Raw genomic sequence first — 24612 nt, 5'->3', positions numbered from 1 at the left:
GATGACACCTGACACTGTCTCATGTAGATGAAGTCTCCCACTTGATATCGATGTGGAGTTCCCTCGTCTCCAGGATGATAAGCAGTGGCCAACTGTTTTCACAGGTATCGCTGGGTGCTGGGTTTGTTCAAGGGCTTTAAGTCTGTCTAGCAAGGGGGTGTGAAAGGAATCATTAATCTCAGAGTTGGGGTTAGGTCCCTTAATGGAGGAGGGGCACCATAGAGAATATCATAAGGGGTGAGGTTACACAAAGAGGCGGAGGGGTATTTCTTCCACGAAAAAGTGCATGAGGTAGGAGCATAGTCCAATTTTTTATGCCGGTCCCCAAGATTAATTTCGTTAAGTCTCTTTGATGGTTCTATTGATCATTTCTATCTGTCCTGAGCTCTGGGGTCTATAAGCACAATATAACTTCCAATTAATCCCCAGGGTCCTGGAAAATCCCTGACTTACCTTGGCCATGCATGCCGGTCCGTTATCAGACCCTATTACCTTAGGCAGGCCGAACCTTGGAAAACTGTCTTCTAGGATCTTTTTGACCACCATCTGAGCTGTTTCTTTCTTCATGGGGAAGGCTTCGACCCATCCTGAAAAAGTATCTACAAAGACTAGGAGATATTTAAGTCCATTCCTTGCTGGCTTAATTTCAGTAAAGTCCACTTCCCAGAATTGTCCTGGTCTGGTTCCTCGTATGTGCTTCCCTGCAGGAATCTTGGATGGGAAAGTATTAACTAATTGGAAGACTTGAAAAGCTCTAGTCACCTGCTCAGCTATTTTTTCCTCTGTGAGTCAGTCAATAATAAGTCCTTTTTTCAGTCCTTTAAGAGTGCCTATAACTTCTTTGAGCCTAAGTGGTTGAGCTGGTGTACATCTTTGACATAAAGGTGGGCTTTTTGAAATTGTAAACTTATCTCTGTAGGGTCCCAGAGTTCTGTATCTGTCTCCTCAGATGATAAGTTGCCTGAATGTTCCGGGGCGGCCAAGTCTCCTGATTTTTGTTCCCCCCGGTGTGGAAAAATTTAACAGAGTCACTCCGTTTAGGGCTGCCAAATAAGCTTCCTCATCTGCCCTTCTGTTTCCAACTGCCACGGGGTTATTTCTCTTCTGGTGCCCTGGACAGTGCACTATAGCTAGTTCCTTATGGCCCTGCACTGCTGAGCGAAGGTGGAGGATCTCATCTTTATTCTTTATTTCTTTCCCGGCAGAGGTTAATAGCCCCCATTGTTGGTAAATAGTCCCGTGCATATGAACAGTGGCAAATGCATAGTGGCTATCAGTTTATATGGTGGCCCTTTTGCCTGTTGCTAGTTCCAATGCTTTCATAAGGGCAATCAGTTCTGCTTTTTGGACTGATGTCGCTTCTGGGAGACCAGAGTATCAGATGAAATTAGTTTTGCTAACTGCTGCTGCTCCAGCCCGCTGCTTACCAACTTGGAGGAAGCTGCTGCCATCCGTAAACCATACGACTTCAGGGCGAGGCAGTGGCTGATCCTTCAAGTCTTGTTTTATACTGGTTTCCTTGCCAGTATGTGTTGACACTCATGAGTGACGGGTCCTAATGATTCTTCTGGCAGCAGTGTAGCTGGGTTGAGTGGAGCAGGGGGTCCCAGCGTTATTCTGTCTTTGTCAAGCAAGAGGCTCTGGTAGTGGTTTATTCTGGAGTTTGATAGCCACCTCTCTGGAGGCTAACAGATGATGCTCTCCAGGGCATGGAGGGCTATAATGGTTAGCTTCTGTCCCAACGTTAATTAATGAGCATCTTTTATTAGAAGGGCTGCCGCTGCTATAGAACTTAAGCAATGGGGCCACCCGCTAGCCACTGGGTCCAGTTTTTTGGATAAATACGCTACCGGCTTTTTCCAAGGTCCCAAAGACTGAGTGAGCACTCCCCGTGCTATTCCTTTCTTTTCCTCGATGTAGAGAGTGAAGGGTTTTCTACATCTGGGAGTGCTAAGGCCGGAGCAGATAGCAGCACCTTTTTTTGACATTATCAAAAGCTTGTTGGTGCTCAGGGGTCCATTGGAAGTGGGCATCCCCCTTTATCAGCGGGTATAAAGGGGCAGCCAGAGATGCGAACCCAGGAATCCATAACCTGCAAAAGCTGGCAGTCCCAAGAAACTCTCTGAGTTTTTTCTTATTAGATGGGGGCAGTATCTGCACAACGGTTTTTTTTTCTGGGCTCAGGGAGCCATCGTTTGCCACCCCTAAGAGAATAACCCAGGAAGATTACTTCTTGCTGACAAATTTGGGCCTTTTGGCAGAAGCCCTATATCCAAGCTGAGCAAGCTCGAATAATAGTGCTTGGGTCCCAGACTCATAGGTCTACTTGGTGTCGGCTGCCAGTAGAAGATCATCCACTATTGGAGTAGGGTGACTTCGGGGTGTGCAGTTTTGAAGTCATTGATGTCTCTGTGGAGGGCTTCATCAAAGAGAGTGGGGGATTTTTTGAACCCCTGTGGGAGTCTAGTCCAGGTTAGTTGGCCAGATGTTCCAGGTTCTGGGTCTATCCACTCTAAAGCTAACAGCAACTGACAGTCCTTATGTAGAGGCGAGCAGAAGTAAGCATCTTTTAAGTCCAGCACAGTGTACCATTTCCGCTCCGGATTCAGAGTGCTAAGCAAATTATATGGATTGGGTACTGTGGGGTGAATGTCCTGCACTTTGTTGTTGATCTCTCTTAGGTCTTGAACAGGACGGTAGTCCCCAGTTCCTGGCTTTCTTACTGGTACCGGGGGGTGTTCCAGGCTGATTGACAGGGCCTTAGGACCCCAAGAGCCAGGTATTTATGAATATGGGGCCTTATCCCATCCTTAGCTTCTTTGCTTAGAGGATATTGTTTAACACTAATTGGAGACGCAGAGGCTTTTAATTCTACTACTATTGGAGGTTGTTGATGGCTAGACCTAACCCAGCAGTTTCTGCCCAGGCATTAGGATAATCTTTTATCCATTTATGGGGTAGTTTGCCTGTTTGATCAGTCCTATGGGGCGCGAAGAGTTGATGTTCATCTTCTACGGACATAGTCAAAGATGTGACTATGGGAGTTTATACTGAAGGCTTCAGAACCTCCACTTGGGGACCATTAGGGTTAAAGGTTATTCTAGTCCGGAGTTTGGTAAGCAGATTCCTGCCCATCAATGGGGCGGGGCATTCTGGAATTACTAGGAAAGAGTGGTGGACTTTTCCCTTTCCGAGGTCCATGTTCATCTTAGTTGTCCAAGCCCGATATCTACTGCCATTAGCCCCTTGAACTAGGGACCATTTAATTTATAGGGGGGCCAGTGAAGTCTTAAGGGCTGAGTATACTGCTCCTGTAATCACTTCAAAGTTCACTGTGTTCCCCTCAACTTCAAATGTTACTCTGAGCTGGGGAAGGGGATCTGAGCCCCGAATTTCCTAGTCCTCTTCTAGAGTCAGCACGGCGGGCTGGCGTGGCTGCTTCTTTTGGGGGCACTCTTTGGCCAAGTGTTCTTTTTTATTACAGTGGGCACATTGATTTGAGGCCACGGGCAGCCTTTGGCGTGGGCCCAGGTAACCCTTTATGTATCCCTGCTTTTTAACCTCTGGCCTATTTGCTGCTGTGACCAGAGCCTTAGGCAATGCTTTACTCTGCCATTTGCTTCTTTCCTCCTTCTTTTTTTCCCTTTCCTTCTCTCTCCTCTATTCCCTTTCCTCCTCAGTTTCTCTCTTATAATATACTTTCTCAGCTTCTCTGACTAAATCTCTTAAGGTCATATCTTATAATCCATCTAGACATTGTAACTTTCTCTTAATATCTAGGGCAGTCTGCTCGATAAAGGCCATTGCAACAGATGTATTTTGGTCTTCTGCCTGAGGATCAAAAGGAGTATATTTCCTATTGGCTTCCATAATTCTCTCCAGAAACATAGAAGGAGACTCATTAGGCCCTTGGATAATCTCTCTTACCTTGGCCAAATTAGTCGGCCCTCTGGCGGCCGCTCAGAGACCCACTATTAGAGAACGGCGATAAGTGGACAGATGTTACCTACATTTAAAGGTGTTGGGGTCCCAGTTGGGTCGGTTCATGGGCCCGTAGGGACGGAGAGGGAGCATCACAGGGGCTTCTGAGTTTTCTATTATCCATCTCCTGCGGGTTCCTTTAGGTGGCCCAGCTTCCTCCAGGGGAGCAGGGGCTGCTGCTGCTGCTGCGGGGAAGTCCCCTGGAGGGCTTGGGTCTGGCCCAATTGCCTCTAGCGGTGGAGAGGCTGAGTCAGCGGCGGGAGGATCATCTGGAACATGTTGTGGGTTAGGGAGCGAGGGTAGAGGATAAGGAGAGAGAGGAGTGTCCAGTCTTGTGACTCAGAATGGAGGGAAGAGGGGGAGGAGCAGAATGTTGGAATGATAGGATCGTGGGGGAAGGGGTATATGGCTGTTGATCTGGGTGGCCACGTGGCCCCAGTGAAAGACAATATCTCTGACTTTTCGGATTAGAGGGAAGTGGAAGGATTCTTCTGGGGGCCATCCGACTCCTAGGATGGGCCATTCTGAAGCACAGAGAGTCTGCCAGGTCCGGCATTTTACTGAAAAAGAAAGATTCTTGGTACTTGAGCGGACATCAGTCCAATGATCAAGGTTAAGGGACAGAGGCATGGAAGTGCTTTGTCCCATAATGTCCCATAATGGGAGTTACTCAAACAGGGACAGTGAATACACAAACGTGACACAGACAAAGACAAACAGTAAACGTTTAACATGAGTCCAAGACAAAGATTAGAACTGAGTAACTGGCAAAACCTGATGGGTTAGACAATAAAGACAGACAGTAAACTCAACATGAGTTCCTGACAATGAACAAAACTGAGTAGCCAGCAAAACCTGATGGGCTGGAAAACCGAATCGTGAAGCAAAAAATAACCGAGTTGAGGAAACTACTAATCCTCTATTTCCCGAGTCCTCTGGAGTGTCCCCCAGGGACGTGGCCTGTGGCTCTGTGACACATCTGTCAGCCACCGTTGCAGAGAGCTAATGTTCTTCACCGACAGTCATTTTGCCAAGCACTAACCTGAAACCCAAAACCAGAAAGAGGCACCTTACTTACTCTGAAAGGAGTCTGTTGGGGTCTTTTTTTCGTCACTGCTGGATTTCTCAGCTAGGGCCTCCAGATGAAAAGGTGGGCCAAACGTCGGAGGAAAAGACCACCAAGAGAATTTCTCATGAAACAGCAAAGGGTTTATTGGTGGTCCAGCATGCTGGGGCTCAGAGCTCACTTCAGAGGAGCAAAGAACAAAGAGCCCCGAGAACAACATGAGCAGATTTTATATACATTCTTTAGAGAGGGCAGGGACTTAACATACATCATAGCTTCCTTTAGCAAATCACCGTATACCGTGGGAAAATCAAATAACAACTCTAAAACATGATTTCCACATTCATTGATGGGAATAGTTCAGCAGGGTGTTATTGGTCAGCCCTGAGAAGGGGTATACATGTAAAATGATTGGTTGAAGCCCTGAGATGTATATGTGCTGAGCTGCACAGTTTTTGGGAAGAGGTTGTTAAGTAACTAGGTGGTCAGGGAAGATTTCAACACACATCTAAAGGGCAGTTCCAGGAATTGTCTTAACTGCCACAGGAATTTCAGGCTCTGAGTACAGCCTGGATACTTTACAGATCCTGGTTCCTTACGTTTCAATTTCAATTTCTTTTATTCTTTCAGAACCTTACAAAGGAAGGCGAGAGACTTCATCAACAATGACTGCAATTTTGGCCATTTTGGTTTTGGAAGCAGACATGGGATCTTTTTTTAGATCCATACGGTGCTGGTAATCAAAGCCACAGCCTCACACAGGGCCAAGAGGCTGATTAAGACACATCCCATTCCAAAGCAATTACTTCTCTGAGGTCAGTTACAGAACTCAGTCTCTGAGGGGAATCACACCAGAGTTCAAGCCCAGGTGGACCCAGTCATCTCTTCCAAACTCCACACAAATGACCACAATTAAAACCAAAACACTCCCCCAAGGCCCTCATCTTCTTCCATATATACATTCATCATAACCTCTGGCTGGATGTTTCCATGAATGGTACAGCCTAAGAGAGTTTCCAAAATAAGGTCTCTTTCCCTTCATTTGCCTAACCTCAGGGTAGCCTGGACACCCTTTCTGTGAACCAGGATTGATCACATAGGTCTGCCGTTAATACTGCTCTGCTTCTCCAATTTGAGGCCTACTGACTGTCAGGTATAGTTTTTTCATGTGATTTGAAGTCAGGAGAAAACCCAATCATCTCTGTAGGGCTTGAAAAAACTCATTTGTCCCAAAGGATCCCTATTCTCACTTGATGGAGGTCAGGAACCTAAAAGAGGAAGGTGAGAGACTTCATACACCATGACTGATCTTTTTTGCATTTTGGTTTTGGATGCACACATTGGATTTTTCTTTAGATCCAACTGGTGCTGAGAATCTAATCCACTACCTCACACAGGGCAAAGAGGCAGATTCAGACACATCCCTTTACAAAGCATTTATGCAAAGAGCCACAGGTGATGCCCATTCATTACCATTTGAATACAGTTTTCTTCAGGATTCACAAAGGGCTGGCCTGAGGCAAAGACCTTCCTGACATTCATGGCAACAGGCAAATAGGTTAGCAAAAGGCCCAAAGCAGGGTTTCTCCACTGAGACTTTCCTGGTCACACTGATATCTGAGTTTTCTGAGATGCTCGCATTCCCTTCAGCTATCCAGTACATGGCCATGTCACAGAGCTTGGAGGTCGTACATATCTTGGACACAAAACCATGAGCCTATTCTGGAGAGTGGCCAGAATTCAGGAAGAAAACAGGATCTTGGGAAGATAATAGGTGTTGCCCATCAATAATGACACCTGCAATCCATTCCTAAAATGGGCAGGATGAATGCTGGGAAGCTTTCTACTAGACAGGACACATCCATTGATGAATTCTTATTTCTAATATTTTCAATCACGGACACAGTGAGATACACAGACATAGAAACACTCATCTTGTCAAACGACTTTCTAGAAACAGTCCACTCCAAACCAAACATACTGACTTTTCTACCTATTCTGAGAACATGAGACAAATCCACAAACTCACACCCACATTCACAAAGGCCCCTCCTTCCCCCAAGTAAGTCTGTGACTTTCCAGAGTGTCCTCTGACTGGTGGACCATACTATGTTCCCCCCAAAATGGCCTGTCCTGTCTCAGATCTGGTCTCCTTGTCCAACTCTGTGAAGTTGTCAGGAGCCTGGGCTGACCACTACCTGCTTTCTCCTGAAAGGCCCATCTTTAGAGCTCTACTTGCATTTGGCCATCCTCAAATCATTAGGTATCAAGAAAGACAGACTCTGTCCTTGGTAAATCCAAACAAGTGAGACAACTGGGACTGGGACTGGGACTGGCTCTGTGTGCCTGGCTTCCTGGATAACAAGTTCAGAGAGTTCCATCACCAAAGATGTGACTTAGGTCAATTCCTTCAGGAACGGAATGAGGTTACTGCCTTGGCAACCACTTTGTCCTAACAGTGGCTTCCAAGCGTTCCTTGAGATGGTGGCTGCCCCTACTTCCTGTGACACTTTCAAAAGTTAGAATGGTATATCAACCATAGGGACTGAGGAGAAGCTCTCCACACAGGGCTGGTTTGGTCCATCTTCTTTATATTAAGAGGAGAGAGGCTGATTCAGACACATCGTTTCATCCTGACCAGGTTGTTTGCCATGGAAGATGACTTTTGCTCTCTCAGGTCCTTTATATCTGCCTACATCTTCTCCTGGGATCATTTCTGCATCAACCTTTGAGGTTCTCAGCAATTGGAAGATCACCTACATGCCTGTATTGTAAGACCAACTCTGTCTATGCTCTTCTGTAAAGTTAGATTGAGAGAACAGTGTATGGTTAGGGTTAATAACATATTCTATTTGGGTTAGGCATCATTCTGCGGAATGAATAATGGTATTGGGAACCTGGCATATTCACAAGAATATATCAGTGAAATATAAGTATGAAACCAGAAAATCTAGGTACGATTTGAAGCCCTGAAGGGCATTGGGCCCTTTAGTGGGATACTTAGCTTTGAATTATGTTCTGCACAGATGTCTCAGATAAATCGATATGCAATGGCATAGGACTTTGTACCTTGGATGATTGAATGTAGAAGAGAACATCCAGTCAAAAATGAATAGTCTGTAGGATTAGAAAGATAGTCGGTAGGTTTAGTAAAAAGAGTGAGTATAGGAATTGGACCAAAAGTTCATTAGCAATATTGTTTCGTTTAGAGAGTGAACGTAAATATTAGCACATGTGAAAAGTCATTCACAATGATGAACTGGAGAAAATATGTAGGAAAGCAGATATCAATAGAGACATTAGAAAATCAGGCAAAGTATAAGGTGAGTGATAGGATTAGACATTTTCAACATGGTTGAAGTTGAATGCATAACCTTAAAAAGAAACAAATATGTAGACAACAATAGGATTGACATTTCAGAGCATTAGGCAATCTGGACATGGTTGATTTTAGTATTCCATGCTCACTTTGCATTTAGCTTTGGTGAAAAGTTAATACAATAGGTACTTGTCACTTCCTGTTTTTCTGTATGCTTAACAAAACACTGTTGAAATCTTGAGAACTGTTTGCTAATTTTGTTCCCAGAATGTGCTGTCCCCAACTGCCAAACTGCAGAATGTACTCCCTCACCTGGTTGCACGCAAACCACCCACTCGCCCTGACCCATCAAAAATTTCCTTCCATGCCCTCTCCAAGGAAAGTATATAAGCTCTCTTTAAGCTGTTCTCAGGGCTCTCTACTCTATTCATGTGAGCTCTTAGCCCCAGCATGCTGGACCCCCAATAAACCGTTTGCTGTAGCTGAGTGAAAATGGTATACTCTTCTGGAATTAAAAGATGCTTTCTTCTGCTTGACTCTGCATAAAGATAGTCAGTTTCTGTTTGCTTTCGACTGGGTAGACCCAGAAACTGGAACGTCTGGTCAACTAACTTGGACTAGACACCCACAGGGGTTCAAAAATTCCCCCACTCTCTTTGATGCAGCCCTCCACAGAAATCTCAACAACTTCAGAACTACGCACCCCGAAGTCACTCTGCTTCAATATGTGAATGTCCTGCTACTGGCTGCCAACACCAAGTAAAACTGTGAGTCTGGGACCCAAGCACAATTATCTGAAATTGCTGAACTCGGGTATAGAGCTTCTGCCAAAAAGGTCCAAATTTGCCAGCAAGAAGTAATCTTCCTGGGGTATTCCATTAGGGGCGGTAAATGATGGCTCACTGAGCCCAGAAAACAAACTGTTGTGCAGATACCACCGCCATCTAATAGGGGACAACACAGAGAGTTTCTTGGGACTGCTGGCTTTTGCAGGTTATGGATACCTGGGTTTGTGTTCTTTGCTGCTCCTTTATACCCTCTGTTAAATGAGGATGCCCAATTCCAATGGACCCTTTAGCACCATCAAGCTTTTTATAACATTTAAAACACTGAAACTGAACTCCTCAACTTCACTGAGCCCAGCCTGCAATTTCAGAAAGCCCTACACTACGTTAAAAATGTACATCAACTTATTCACCTTGGTTCAAAGAAACTGCAGGCATTCCTGAAGGATCAGGAACAGAGATTTCGACTAACTCACTCACAGTGAAAGGAAATAACTTACAAAAGCCTGTCGGTTCTGTCAATTGGTTAATGCTTACACTTCCAAGCTTCCTGCAGGAAAGCACCTACGAGAAACCAGACCAGGACAATTCTGGAAAGTGGACTTCACTGAAATTAAGCCAGCAAGGTATGGACTTAAATATCTCTTAGTCTTTGTAAATACAATTTCAGGATGGATTGAATCCTTTCTCACAAAAAAAAAAAGAAAAAAAAAAAAAAAACAACGGCTGAAACGGTGGTCAAGTAGATCCTGAAAGATATTTTTTCAAGACACGGCCTGCCTAAGGTAATAGGGTCTGTTAATTGAACGGTGTTCATGGCCCAGGTGAGTCAGAGCTTAGCCAGGACCCTGGGGATTAATTGGAACTTACATTGTGCATATAGACCCCAGAGCTCAGGACAGGAAAAAAAAATAAATAGAACCATTAAAGAGACCTAAACGAAATTAAGCTTAGAGACCAGCATAAACGATTAGAGTATGTTCCTGCCTTATGCACTGTTTCATGCAAGAAATACTTGCTTGGCAGACTAAAAGCTCTTGAAAGAACTCAGCGATATCTGTGGAAACAGCTGGCCACTGCCTACCACCCTGGGGACGAGGGGACTCCACATGGATATCAAGTAAGAGACTTCATCTACATAAGACGACATCAGGTGTCATCCCTGGAACCCGGCTGAAAAGGACCATACCAGGTGCTACTTATAACACCTACAGTGGTATATGTAGACGGAATCACTTCCTGGATCCATCCCTCTCATCTCAAGCCTGTGCCCTCTCCAGACTCTGGCTGGATACTGGAAAAGAGTGGTAACCGTTCAAATGGTGTATTCACCAGGTGGATAAGTCTATAGATTCTCCCCTTGGCCACGAGTAGTCCTAATGCTCATCAGCCCGTACAGCAGCGATGGCTAATCACAAATCCTACTAGACAAGAAGTATGATCTATCTCGCATACAGCCCCCTTAGGGACCTGGTGGCCATCTCTCCACCCAGATATTTGTCAGCTGGCTATAAGTCGTTCCTATTGGGATATCCCTGAAGAAGAGGATCCCACTAAAATTCCGTTAAATGCCTTCTGTACCATAGATATTGGAAACAAACATTATGGATGTAGGGACACACGAGCCAGATGCAGGTTGGCTAGCCTAGATTACTATGTTTTCCCGGCGGACTATCAAAACCACAAACAGCCATGGCTGTGTGGGGCAAAAGCCGACTTGTTCTGTAAGTCATGGGGATGTGTGCATACAGGGGCTGCCTGGTGGAATCCAAACTCCTCATCAAATTCAGTACACAGCATTGACCATATTACCAATTAGACAATCAAAACTGATGGCCCCCAGATGGGTCTCTAGAGCCTCAAATTCTGTGTGACCTTTTTAACTTCTGCAAGTGCTCAAAAGGGTGAAAGGAGATTCCCCTATGTGGAGGCCAATTCCCTCTTTCTCTCACATCCTGAACTATGCTTCTCCAATAGATCCTCACCCTCTGCCTTCTGCTCCATAATCTCTGTTGTCACTCCTACCTCAGCAACCTGATTTCTCCCCTCCAATTTCTAGATCAAAACCCAAAGCTCGGTTCTCAGACAATTGCCCCCTTGCTGAGGTAGCAGGTAGTGAGGCACCCCTCCACCAACTCACTCCTCTCTTCTTCTGTCAGTGCCCGCACCGGGTCCCACCAGGTCCTCTTACCAGCTATACCAAAGCTCAAACCAGCTGAGGAGAGCCCTCAGAACCCTTTCCAAGATGTAATAAAAATGGCTTTTAAAGTTGCTTTGTCATCACTGAAAACAGGTTACTAAGAATTTAAAGTCCCTCAGAGACTTTTTGGGATACTCACTCCCGTCTTCCCCTCTGCTCTACCTGTTCTACTGCTCACGATTTTGTTGCTAGGAAAATCCCAAACCCCTTTCTCATTATTCTTTTACATCTCTCCTTTCTCATACACAGATCCACGTAGCTGCTCTCACCCCCCGCCTTCCCCATCTTTCCCCTCTGTAAAAGGCCCACAAAAAAGTCTTAACTGACCTTCTCCAAAATTCTTCACCAAGGCTGACTTTAGGACTTTCAGCAAAAGAGTCCTTATAAAAGAGTTCAATGTAGACAAACTTCCTCTTTTCATGTTGCCTGTTCTACTTTGCAACTGGCTGGAAAAATCAGCACTCCTAAGCTAGACACCCCCTTACTAATTTTTCACAAAATATGTGAACAAGGCCTCTGGCCTTGAGCTGGGGCTTCACAGGGATTTCTACATTTGTAAGATAAAGAAGTTACCAACTGGACCCCATGGTAACAGCTGGCAGGGAGAAAACAAAAAAGAGAAGAAAAAAGCTCTCCCTCTCCTAGGTGTCCTTAAAAAGTTAACTTGCCCAGAACAGAGGGAAAAAAAAACAGAAACAAAAACTGCTTTTTGTGGACTTCTGCAGACTGTGAACTTCTGAGCCCCTTCCATTACATATTGGGTACAAAATTCTAAAACTGCCTAAACTTGGGGTTCAAGGGATTTTGATTACAACAGAAGCAATGCCCTCTATATCCGGTTGCAACCAAATAGGACTGTTTCTTTGTTTTCGGTGCTATCTTAGGTGCCTTGCCCTGTCCATACCTACAAGAGTATTATTCCATATACTTAAACATTGTTTATGTTTTCATAAAATTGTCAACTGGTGCAATTAATTATGTAATGGTGCAGATGTTTCCCAGAGTGCTCTATCATGATGCAGGTTCATTAAGATCAAATAGCGGGGGGCATACAACCCGGTTCTGCCAGGAATCTGTATTCCTCACTTTAGCCATCCTATTAGGAATAGAAGTTGCTGCAGGGCTGGGCACAGGAACCACTGCCGTAGTCCATGGAATACAACAAATGACCCAATTAGAAGCAGCAGTAGACCAAAGCTTAAAGATATTAAACCTCCATCACAGCCTTACAGGAATCTTTAAAATCTCTCTCTGAAGTTGTTTTACAGAAAAGGCGAGGGTTGGACCTCCTCTTCATGAGAAAAGGGGGCCATTGTGCTGTATTGAGGGAAGAATGTTGTTTTTATTCCGATCATACTGGTTGTAAAATTATCTATGAGTAAATTGAGAAGACGCCTTAAAGCGCATCAACGAGAGAGAGAGAGGCCCCAAAAGGGTGGTTACAGTCTTCGTTCACACAGTCCCCCTGGTAAACTACGCTTTTATCAGCTCTGGCCGGTCCATTAATAATCATCATATTATTGCTAACTGTATACCCTGTTTGCTCCACCGTGTAGTTTCATTTCTTCAAGCTCAAATTGGACAAGTTAAATTTTGGTAATCAGACAACAATATACCCCACTAGCAGACATAAAATGTGACACCCCTCAATGATCATTTTTATGATTAAACGTAACCAGAAGAAGAAGTGGGGAATGAAAGATTAATAAAATATGTATTTGTCACTTCCTGTTTTTCTGTATTCTTAACAAAACACTATTGAAATCTTGAGAACTGTTCAGTAATCTTGTTCCCAGAATGTGCTGTCCCCAAATGCCAAACTGCAGAATGTAATCCCTCACTCAGTTGCACACAAACCGTTAATTCGCCCTGAACCACCAATAAACTTCCTTCCCTTCCCTCTACAAGTTAAGTATGTAAGCTCTGCTTAAGATGTTCTAAGGGCTCTAGGCTCTATTCAAATTAGGTCTGAGCCCCAGCATGCTGGACCCCCAATAAACCCTTTGCTGTTGCATGAGACAGACTCTTGGTTGTCTCTTCCTCCAATGCTAGAACGACTTTTACATTGGTACAATCATAAGTGTGACCTTTGCTTTTTGTGTCCAAAATATTACTTTGATAAAATGAATATATAGATCAGGAGACATGAGTATTTCTTCCACCATTTCTTGCAGCAATATTTTGAAGACATAAAATTAGTATTGGGTGTACAAATAGGTGTACTCTGTGTCTATGAATATAGAGATAATGCATGAGTAGACCATACTGTGAATAAATAATATAACTAGTTCGAACTTTAAATAATGGATCGAATTGATATCTGAAAAAATACAGGAAATCTTATATTGATATACATACATTCATTCCAACGAGTTATACATCTAATAGTAATATTAGGGTTATGGTTTATCATGAAGAGTGTGTGAGTTTTGCTTCAAAAGTGATTATGGAAATCAAAAATAATGTGTTTGGGAAGAAGTCTCATGAAAAGACCAGTCAAGAAACATGGAGGAATACATGTGTTCTGAAGCAGGAAGAGATTGAAAGCGAAACAAATGTGTATAAATTTACTAGCTTCTGGATGAAATATATATACTATGATGTGCATAAATTGAAGAAATAGTAATGAACCAGTGTTGAATAAAAACTAACATCAAAATATACATCATGTCCCATAGGAATCTACTTGCATTAATGTTAAACTGGGTCAGTTACTGGAGAAATATTAGGATTTGTATGCAACATTCACTGAAGTTAGTTTTCAGAACTAGGAAAAAAATATGTATTTCAGGTGAATGAATACTTCTGAGAATAATCTTGTGAAAAGTATACTATAAATCCACATACATGAACATGAATGAATGTAGGGAGTGAATAATAAGATGCATATATTTCATATTTTAAAAAATCTGGAGAGCATATATATATATATATATATATATATATATATATATATGTATATATATACACAAAACACAAACAAAGACATTAAAAAGTAGCAATATATATGCCAATCAAAATTCATCGTGAAATATATATCATCTACAGATCCAAAAATATTAATTTTTCTGAACATGGATTTATGTATAATGTTGTTCAACTAGGAAGCTCACTCACAGTTCGAATTTTCAGTTCCAAAAGCGTTTAGGAGGAGTGATCTCTTCTCACACTTTGTATCTGCCAAGTTAGCCACCTCACAGGAATGTACGTGTGATACCAGGTAAGATTCTATATTTGCATATGAAAATACATGTGCTGAATAGCCTACAGAGAAAGGGAAACAGAAATTCACATATTTGTTAACTTTCCAAACACATGGAGAACTATTTCAAAAAAAATTGACAAGATTTATAACTCCTACCCTATATCATGCAAAAGGCAAGACCAAATATACACCGTGCCTCCTGTGAACTCCTTTTTTTCTATTCTATTTGGGTTATTTTTCTCCATCATATTAGGATTTGTAGTCAGAGTCTAGTACGGTATGGGTTAGTATCAGGGGTTCAGTATTTTGAATGGAAAATTTGAAAATGAATCCAATGTGTATGTAAATATGTGCTACACAAAAATCTTCCCACTCTCATCCAGAACAATGCCTTGAGAATACCTTTGCCCTAAGTAAGACACAATTAGAAGAGAAGAGTTAGAAAATCTGTGAATACATATCTCGAATGGAATATGCTCAGGAGTTCAAAACCTTGGAAGTGGTAGAGGAGTTTCCAAAAGTAAAGGACAGGGTAAACACTCCACAAACATGGAGGTCTACTGGCCTAGAGAATTCTTGAGAATCTGCCTGTGAGGTTGGACACTTGAAACATATGTTGTTGTCAGGAGCTTTAGCTTCCTTTCTAGTGAGACCATCAAAGCTGTGTCTGAATCTATGAGACCTGGAGGACATGGTTTCTTCTTTTTCAATGAACATGAGTCAGCAGTGCTGAATTCTCTCTTTTTAGGTAAACTGTGGCCACTGGGGGCTAAATGTCTCCATGTGGACTGTGAAACCATATGGTCATCCTCCATTTTCGTGGTGTTTCTTGCTGTTGCACTGGGAGTTTTGCATTTGCTTCACGATATGCAAGGTTTTCAACTGGGACACAGTGCGGGAGGGAGTTCTGTAACGTGTGGTGGGTCAGGGTCTGCAGGAGAATAAAAGAACAAGACTTCTATCCCACATAGCTTGCCTCCTTGACTATAGCAACCTGATTCTGAACAATGTCCTGAAACTTCTCCATATATCAAGATGCCTTTACATATAAGGGTCTGCTGGCTTCACCATGTCAATCACAAGCCATTTGGAAGCCAATGGCAGATCCACATGACCACCCCACAGATGTTTTATCACACACCTGCCCACCATTGCTCTAGGCCCACTACTCAGCAGGATGCAACTTTCTGGCATCTCTTTTAAAAACCATTTTTATGAAAACCAGTCAATCAAGGCACTGTCTGGTATACTCATTGTTGGGAAAAGTATAAACGGCAGCCATAACCCAGAGAAAATTCCCAACATGGTGCCTAAGGACTTTTTCTTCCTACCTTCTTCTTTTCTGCAGTGGCGTGAAAAGTTCCCGCCCATGTGAACTCTCCCGCCTCCTCCAATTTCAAATCTCGCTGGCCTAGAACCTTAGCCCCAATGAGAACAAATTCCTGGGCTCCGGAGGTGATATCTGAAAGAACTTGCCAATAAATGGGTTGCCTGCCATTTATCTAAGCCCTTCCATCCCCCCCTTAGTTATATATAAGCACACAGCTTTTTGCAATAAAATTGGAATTTTCTGGTGAAGTGTCTTTGCGTGGGGAGTTCTTTCATTCTGGTGCCCCGTGAGAGGATACGGGTGAGCTCTTTCCAACAAGAGCCCCGTCCCCCACTCCACCGAGACACTCTGCCCTTGTCTGCTCTTTTCAGATGCCAGCTTTCTGCACTCACCACTGATCTGATGTAAGTAATCCTCCCCTGACCCCGGCTCGCCAACTCCCTTCAGGCTGCCACTGGTTTTGTGACCGTGATCGTCAGGCACACTCCAGATGCCTGGTAGGGGAGAGGGAATTCCTCCCACTAAGACCTTTACTAGTTGCAGTGGACCCTCTGGTGTTCCGTTTCTTTTTGGGGCATGAGGCTTCTGAGTTTACACGAGAGGCTTTATGGATTTTCCTGCTCCACTGCCGCTGCTGCTGCCGGCTAGAGTTGCTGTATCCTGTGGGGCTGCTGTGTCTGGTTGAAGCTGCCTCTCTGCTCTTGGAAAACTGAACTCCTGGCCTGGAACTACATTCTGTCAGAGCCAGAGTTTTGTTTTCATTACTGACTTCTTCTGCTGCAGTTGAAAACTTTCCTGACGTCAGGTTGCCCTTGGCTCCAATTCCTTTTGGTTTCACAGATCGCACTTCAATGGTGATGACCAGGTAGTGCCCTCTGAATTTCCTCATGATGGCTGGTTATTTTGGGGACGAACCTGAGCCCCGTTTGCCCTGAGCTTCCTGGAAGGTGTTCCAGCCCGGGTTTTCTCTTTGTCTTTCTCGCTTACTCCTATTCTCTCTCTCTCTCTCTCTCTCTCTCTCTCTCTCTCTCTCTCTCTCTCTCTCTCTCTCTCTCTTCCATCTCTCCCTGTGACTATGGGCACCTCTTAGTCTGCACCTGAAGACTCACCTCTCAAATGTTTAATAAAAAATCTGGCCACACTCTCCCTCACACCAGACATCAAGCCCAAACTTTTAATCAAATTCTGTACCCATGATTGGCCTACATATCCACTGGATAATGGCAATCATTGGCCACCAGAAGGCTCCTTAGATCCAATCCTCTTCCTGGACCTTTTTAACTACTGCCAGCATCTGAAAAAGTGGAGGGAGATTCCCTGCATTGAAGGTTTTAGCCTTCACACACAGCACCCTGCTCTCTGCTCCTTTTGCCCTCCCTCTCAGGTCCTCTTTGCTTGAAAACCCCTCTCTTCCCTTACTTCTATTCCTGACTTCACAGATTCTTCCTCATTCGACCAAGCAGATGAACCCCCACCTTATCCCCCAGCCCCATCTGCCCCTTCTCTCCCGCTATACCTTCCTCTTCCTCTGCCTAATTCCATGGATCCTCCACCTTCCATTTCATCCCCCTCCCCTTCGCCCTCTTCTGCCTGCTCCACCTCCTCCTCCTCCACAGAGACACTCCCTTCCTCTCCCTCTCCTTCCTGTCCACCGCCTGCCTCTTTCAGTCCTCCTGTTACCAGGTCTAAGGGACTCCTTCCCAACCCCAAGACAATTGCACCCCTTCATGAGGTAGCTGGTCCCGAGGGTGTCATCAGAGTCCACGTTCTCTTTTCCATGTCGGACATTACTCAGCTAGAGAGGAAGTTAGGCTCTTTCACCACTGACCCCACCACTTACATTCTGGAGTTTCAATGGGTCCTGCAAGTATGTAGCCTCACTCTTCATGACATCTACATGCTCTTGGCCAATACACTTCTCCCCAAGGAAAGGCAATGAGTCTGGGAGCTAGCCCAAGCCCATGCTGATGAAAATCATAGGACCAATCCTACCCACCCCACAGGCCCTCATGCTGTTCTAGAGCAGGATCGCCAATGGGATTACAACACCCGTGAAGGCTTACAGTTTCATGACCTTTTTACATCCTGTCTCTTGGCGGGGCTGAAAAAGGCCACCCGCAAGGCTGTTAACTTTCAAAAGGTGCAGGAGGTCATTCAAAGAAAGGAGGAAACACCTTCAGATTTCCTGGATAGACTAACCAAGGCCCTTCAACAGTACACAAAACTCGACCCAGAAACCCCAGATGGCCGACATGTCTTAATGACATACTCTCACTATTAAAAGTCACCATTCACATATCACCCCACATTATCCTACCTCTCATTTCCTCATGATTTTCCTAGGGGCAGATACACCTCCTTCATGCAGTCCCCCACGACTATCTAAACCAGTTAACCCTGAGGTTTGGGACACAACTACACCCTCTATGGCTAAATGAAGTCCTATTCATATTGTCTTACACGACCCTTCAAGATATATTAGTCAACCACAATATCTACTCACAACCACAGCCCTCCTCGGATTAGAACCCATCATCCAGGATTTATTATGAAAGGGGTATCTTAGGCCTACACAATCTCCTTTCAACACCCCCCATTCTGGCAGTTAAGAAACCTAACGGGTCCTACAGGCTGGTTCAAGACCTTCACTTTGTCAACTCCTCTGTGGTCCCCATCCACCCACTAGTGCCCAACCCTTACACCTGCCTCTCTCAGATCCATGCCACTACTACCCACTTCTCGGTCCTAGATTTAAAAGATGCATTCTTTTCTATTCCCTTGTCATCAGAATCTCAGGATACCTTTGTTTTTACGTTGACTGACCCTCACACCCGCCATTCTCGTCAGCTTACCTGGACTGTCCTCCCACAGGGATTCAGGGATAGGCCCCATCTCTTTGGCCAAGTTCTTTCCCAGGACCTCACATCCTTTCACCCGACCTGTCCTGACTCTACTCTCCTTCAATATTTCGATGACCTTCTTCTATGTAGTCCCTCTTGGGAACACTCTCAATCCCACACTGCCCAGCTTCTTAATTTCCTAGCATACAAGGGATATAGGGTGTCTCCCCACAAGGCCCATGTTTTCCAGTTTTCTCTCATCTATCTTGTTTTTTTTCCTTACACCTAGGAAAAAGGAAATAACACTGGATAGGAGGCAACTCCTTTCTGATCTTCCAGTGCCCCATACAAAAGCCGAAATACTATCATTCCTAGGGCTAGCATTTATTTTAGGGCCTGGATCCCAAATTATTCTCTTCTAACCAAAAACCTGTATGACCTAGCAAAGGGACCCCCTAGTGAATCTCTTGCCTCCTCCCCTAACTACCACTTCTGCAGGCTTCAACAACTCCTCTTAAAGGCACCTGCCTTTCACCTTCAGATCTTTCAAGACCATTTCATCTATATGTCCATGAAAAAGGGGAGCAAGCATTTGGGGTCTTAGGTCAAAACTATGGGCCTACATTTGCACCTCTGGCATATATGTCCAATAAAGTAGACCCTACCATCTGTGGGTGGGCCCCTTGCTTAAAAGCTCTGGCTGCTGAACAAATTTTACACAAAGAAGCCTCTAAGCTGACTTTTGGGGCCCCTTGAACTATTCACTTCCCACATCACTTGAAGGATCTTTTAGCTTATAAGGGCCTTCAAACCATCCCTCCATCCAGAGTTCTGTCGCTCCTCACTTCATTTCTGGAAAACCCTAATATTACTTTCCTCCCCTGCTCTGCACTGAACCCTGCCTCACTGCTCCCAATGACTCCCACGTCTAACACAACAATTCATAATTGCTTGGAAACCTTAGATGATTTCCTCCCCTGTCATTCTTCCATTTCTGAGGGACTACTCACCAAGCCTGACCTTATCTGGTTCACTGACGGCAGTTTCTTTAGGCAGAATGGCACTCATTACTCTGGATACACTGTAGTTTTAGCCACTGAGATAATAGAGGCCAAAGCTCTACCTTCAGGAACTACCAACCAGCAGACTGAACTTATAGCAGCCACTCGTGCCTGCCTTCTAGCACAAGGCAAATCCCTCACCCTTTATACCGACTCAAAATATGTCTTCCATTTCTTATTTTCCCATGCTGCAATATGAAAGGAGCGAGGACTACTTACCACCAAAGGTAATGCGATCACTAATTCGGCTCTTATAACAAATCTGATAGAGGCCTCCCCCTTCCCCCCCAGTTGGGAGTTGTCCATTGTAGGTCCCATCAGAAGGACGGCTCTCTTATCACTGAGAGCAATGCCAAAGCTGACCAGGCGGCACAAATGGCTGCCACCACTTCCAGTTATTGCCCCCCCTGGGGGACATATAATGGCCACTTTAGACATCTCATCTGAAGCCACTACTTCTTCCAGTAAGAACAAGGATCTTTTCAAGTTCCTTTATACTCTATTCCATTCCAATTCTCAGTCTTTGACCCTCTTTTTACAGAGCTTCTTCTCCCTCACCCCCTCTGACAAAGCCATGCTACAGAATATGGCCTCTAATTGTCAGATCTGTCAGCGGACCAACCCTCATACTTTTTTAAGGCCCGAACCTTTCCCTTCCCACCAAGCCCGGGGACACATTCCCACTGCTGACTGGCAGGTACACTTCACCAACATGCCCAAAGTATGGCACACTAAATACCTCCTTGTCTTTGTGGACACTTTCTCGGGTTGGGTTCAGGCATTTCCCATTTCCAATAAAAAGGCTTCCACTGTAGCTTCAATCTTTCTGACAGTCATCATCCCCAGGTTTGGAATGCCCACTTTCCTACAATCTGACGATGGCCCTGAGTTTATTTCTAGGATCACACAAAAGGTCTCTCAAGCCCTCTCCTTCAAGTGGCATTTTCAGTGTCCATATCACCTTCAGGCTTCAGGGAAAGTGGAAAGGGTAAATCGTACTCTAAAGGAAGTCCTTACCAAATTGACAATGGAATTAAAATTAGACTGGGTCAAACTCCTTCCCTTGGATTTGTTTTGAATCAGAGCTCTCCCTAAAAACCATCTTTACTGTCTCCCTTTGAGATAATGTATGGAAGACCTCTTATACCCCCTGGGTTGGTCATTTCACAAGGACCTCTCACCCGAGATTTGTCTTTGCCTCTCTTGTTTTATCTTCGCTCGGAACTCTGGAAATATCAGGACTGGCTTCTTTTGGACCCAGTCTCCGCTCCAAACACTCCTCCCTTAACAGCTGGGAGTCTAGTCTATTATAATACCCCAGAGGAGAATGTGCCTCTTGCCCCAAAATGGGAAGGCCCCTATCCTGTCATTCTCTGTACCCCCAACTCCACCTAACTCTATTTATCAGACAACTGTCTCACCCCTTGGATTCACATATCTAGGTTGAAGCCATATCACCAAGAGGCCCCACCTGATGACGACAGGACCACCCCAGAGGAACTCCAAGAATCACCTCCTGAACCTCCCCTTTACTCCTGCTCTCCACACCCATCTCACCCATTTAAGTTGCGGCTAACACGGTGTTCCCCGCAGAACAATTCCTCTTAAAGAAGGCACAATGAGCTCTCCCAACACCCTAGTCTTCTCTAACTGCTTGTTTTTTGTGCTCTGCTTATTTTCTGTGCTCTGTCGGGACTGGTCTTTACCCTCCTCTGCTACCATGTATTTTTTCACTCTTCGGGAATGATACTCAGAACATGGCATGCAGAATGTCCACGCAGTGGATGCAACTGCTTGCTTCATCCACAACTGCACATCTATTTCCCTAAAATTGTCACCTTCAAGGACCTTCGTCCCTGGTAGCTGGAACTGGCCTTTCATTTGCTTCCTTTTTCATCAAACCAAAGACTATTGTCATTGGTGGCCTGAGATATATAATGGGTGCCCCTATAAGTCATGCAGGTTCCATGATGAACGTGGTAGCTATTCTTACCACTCACTTGGTTACCATGAAGGGTGGACTTCTAGTTACCTAAAGTGGCATAAAGGCTCTTCATCCGATAACAATGGATGGTATACTTTAGATATACCTGACCCCAAGGCCAAACGTTGGGACTATGTTGAGTTTGCTGTCTGTGCTCGAACAACCTCAGCCAGACCCACAATGTGGATGACTGTTGGCCGCACCCTGATTATGCCACCTAAGGCAACCATCCAGGTAGTCGAACACATTAAGGAGTCAGAATCAAAACTTCGAGATCTTATCCATAGCTCATACAAAGAGGATTCAGAGCCTTCAACCCCCTCAGGTCCCCCTCCCACATGGCTCAATTTGCTACACCAAACTCTTTGATTATTAAACTCCACCCCTCTTTCTGTGCCTACTTCTCAGTTCTTTCTCTGTGCTTCACTTAGTCGTCCACTTCTAGCAGCGGTCCCATTAGCGGCAGGAAATATTTCAGCAAAAACCTACAATTTCTCTAAGAAAGGAAAACCCCTACATGTGACACGTATCCCACTATGGGAAAGTTATTCCACCAATACTTTATTTCCTTTCATCTGTTTCCACCTGACAATAATGAATTCTTTACCCATTTGTTCCTTGAGCTTTAGCACCCCATCGAGCCCTGATTTATGAAACCTGGACATTTTCTCTGGTGTAACGGGTCTATAAGTACCTCAACGATCAATGTCTCTGGCACCTGTTTCTTGGTTACGGTAGTTCCTCAGCTGTCTTTGTATACTCCCATCAAATTCCGACAGGTGGCCCTACCTTCCTGCACCCTTAGGGCAGTCTGTCTGCCGGTTCTGGTAGGCCTCACATTAACAACCTCAGTGGCGAGTCTCGAACTCTCTGGTGAAGCTATAGGTCATGCTCTATGGGCATCCAATGACCTGCAACAAAAACTGCAGGAAGCACTTGATACTACTGCTCAGTTTCTGGGCTCCTTGCAGTGGCGGTTACTTCATTGGCACAACTGGCTTTACAGAACCAAAGGGCAATTGATCTTCTCATTGCAGAAAAAGGGGAAACATGCCTGTTCCTCAGAGAGGAATGTTGCAATTATGTTAATGAATCTGGGCTAATAGAAAAAAATGTTGTTAAATTGCAGGAATTATCGACCCAATTGCTCAAACCTACCTCCTCCAATCCCATAACGGGGTTCTTCCAATCCTTTCTTGCCATGTACTTACTACCAATCTTGGGGCCCCTTATTGGGATGCTCCTTTTTTGTGCTCTCTTGCCCTGCATAATGAAGTGCCTTCAAACCCAACTGCAAAAAAATTTCTAATCAAACATTCAACCAGCTTTTGCTTAGGCACTAGCAGCCTCTGATGACCGATGAACCCCCAACATCTCCAAGAGAACAGTTCACTCAGTGCTGAAGCTCACTACCAGCCACGATGGAATGCAACGGACATCAGACGGTGAGAGACAACGAGCTCGGAGAACCTTTTAATCTGCCATCCTGGATTAATGAGTCTTTATGTCCTTCTAAGTTTTCTCATGGCCCTTGGCCTCTTCTCTGTCAGTCCCCCAACATGGTACTTCTGCCAAAAATTGACCTTTGCTCTAATTTTTATCTTAATTCTGTTTTTATTCGCTCTGATCTTCTTCAGGTGCTGGTGACGCCATGTCCAGGATATGCTTCCAGTATTTCCCAGAGTCTCTGAAACAGGACCAGTGACTGATACAAACAAACTCCTCCATCCAGGACTGGTTCAATGCCATCAACAACTTGTGGCTTCAGGGAACATTCATAGACTTCACCCCTATGGAAGTAGCTGTCTGTAGCCACTGGGTTTTCTTTCTGGCTGCCATGATATCCCCAGACCTGCCCCCCGAGAATTCCTCCACTTCCCATTCTAGGCCCCACAGCGCCCCCAAACAGCAAGAAGCAGCCGGATCTGACCAACGACGCCACACTTCCTAAGAAAACAAAAAGGGAGGAATGTTGGGAAAAGTATAAATGGCAGCCATTCCCCAGAGTAAAAACCCCAACATGGTGCCTAAGGACTTCTTCTTCCTACCTTCCTCTTTTCTGCAGTGATGCAAAAAGTTCCCACCCGTGTGAACTCTCCCGTTGGCACCAATTTCAAATCTCTCTGGCGGGGAACCTTAGCCCCAATGAGAACTAATTCCTTGGCTCCGGAGCTGATATCTGAAAGAACTTGCCAATAAACGGGTGGCCTGCCATTTATCTAATCCCTACCATCACCCCTTTAGTTCTATATAAGCACACAGCTTTTTGCAATAAAATTGGAATTCTCCTAGCGAAGTGTCTTTGTGTGGGGAATTCTTTCACTCATGATCAGCAACAGGATATCCAAAGGTTCTCCAGTGCCACCTGGTCTGGGAATTTCAGAAATTTGATGGTATTTATTTAGCCATTTTTGAAGGATGAAGTTGGAGTTACTGTGGGTTACAATTCATGCAGGAAACATTATATGGTGAGGAAGCTCATTTCAATGAAATCTCTGGAGAACACTCACAGGCAAGCTTCCCAAAGAGTGGCCAAAAGTTCACATGAAGCCAGGATCACTGAGGTCTACAATGTGAGGTCCATGTGTGTTTAGACTCTCAACTTTGGCTGCCAAGTCTTTAAGAATAAAATCATGTGATATCCTGGCTGAGATTCCCAGTGCCCTGTGGAAAGCCTCCCTGGACCTCGATCTCAGTTTCCAAGGGCGATTCTGATGTGTGGCCTTCTAAAATCCCAACACATTTCATGGCAGTACTTCTCTGAGGTCAGTTCCAGAACTCAGTCTCTAAGAGGAATCACACCAGAGTTCAAGCCCAGGTAGGCCCAGTCATCTCTTCAAA

This window comes from Callospermophilus lateralis, chromosome 16 (genome assembly GCF_048772815.1).
Source record: "Callospermophilus lateralis isolate mCalLat2 chromosome 16, mCalLat2.hap1, whole genome shotgun sequence".
Taxonomy (NCBI): domain Eukaryota; kingdom Metazoa; phylum Chordata; class Mammalia; order Rodentia; family Sciuridae; genus Callospermophilus; species Callospermophilus lateralis.
Note: the sequence above shows the minus strand (reverse complement) of the source record.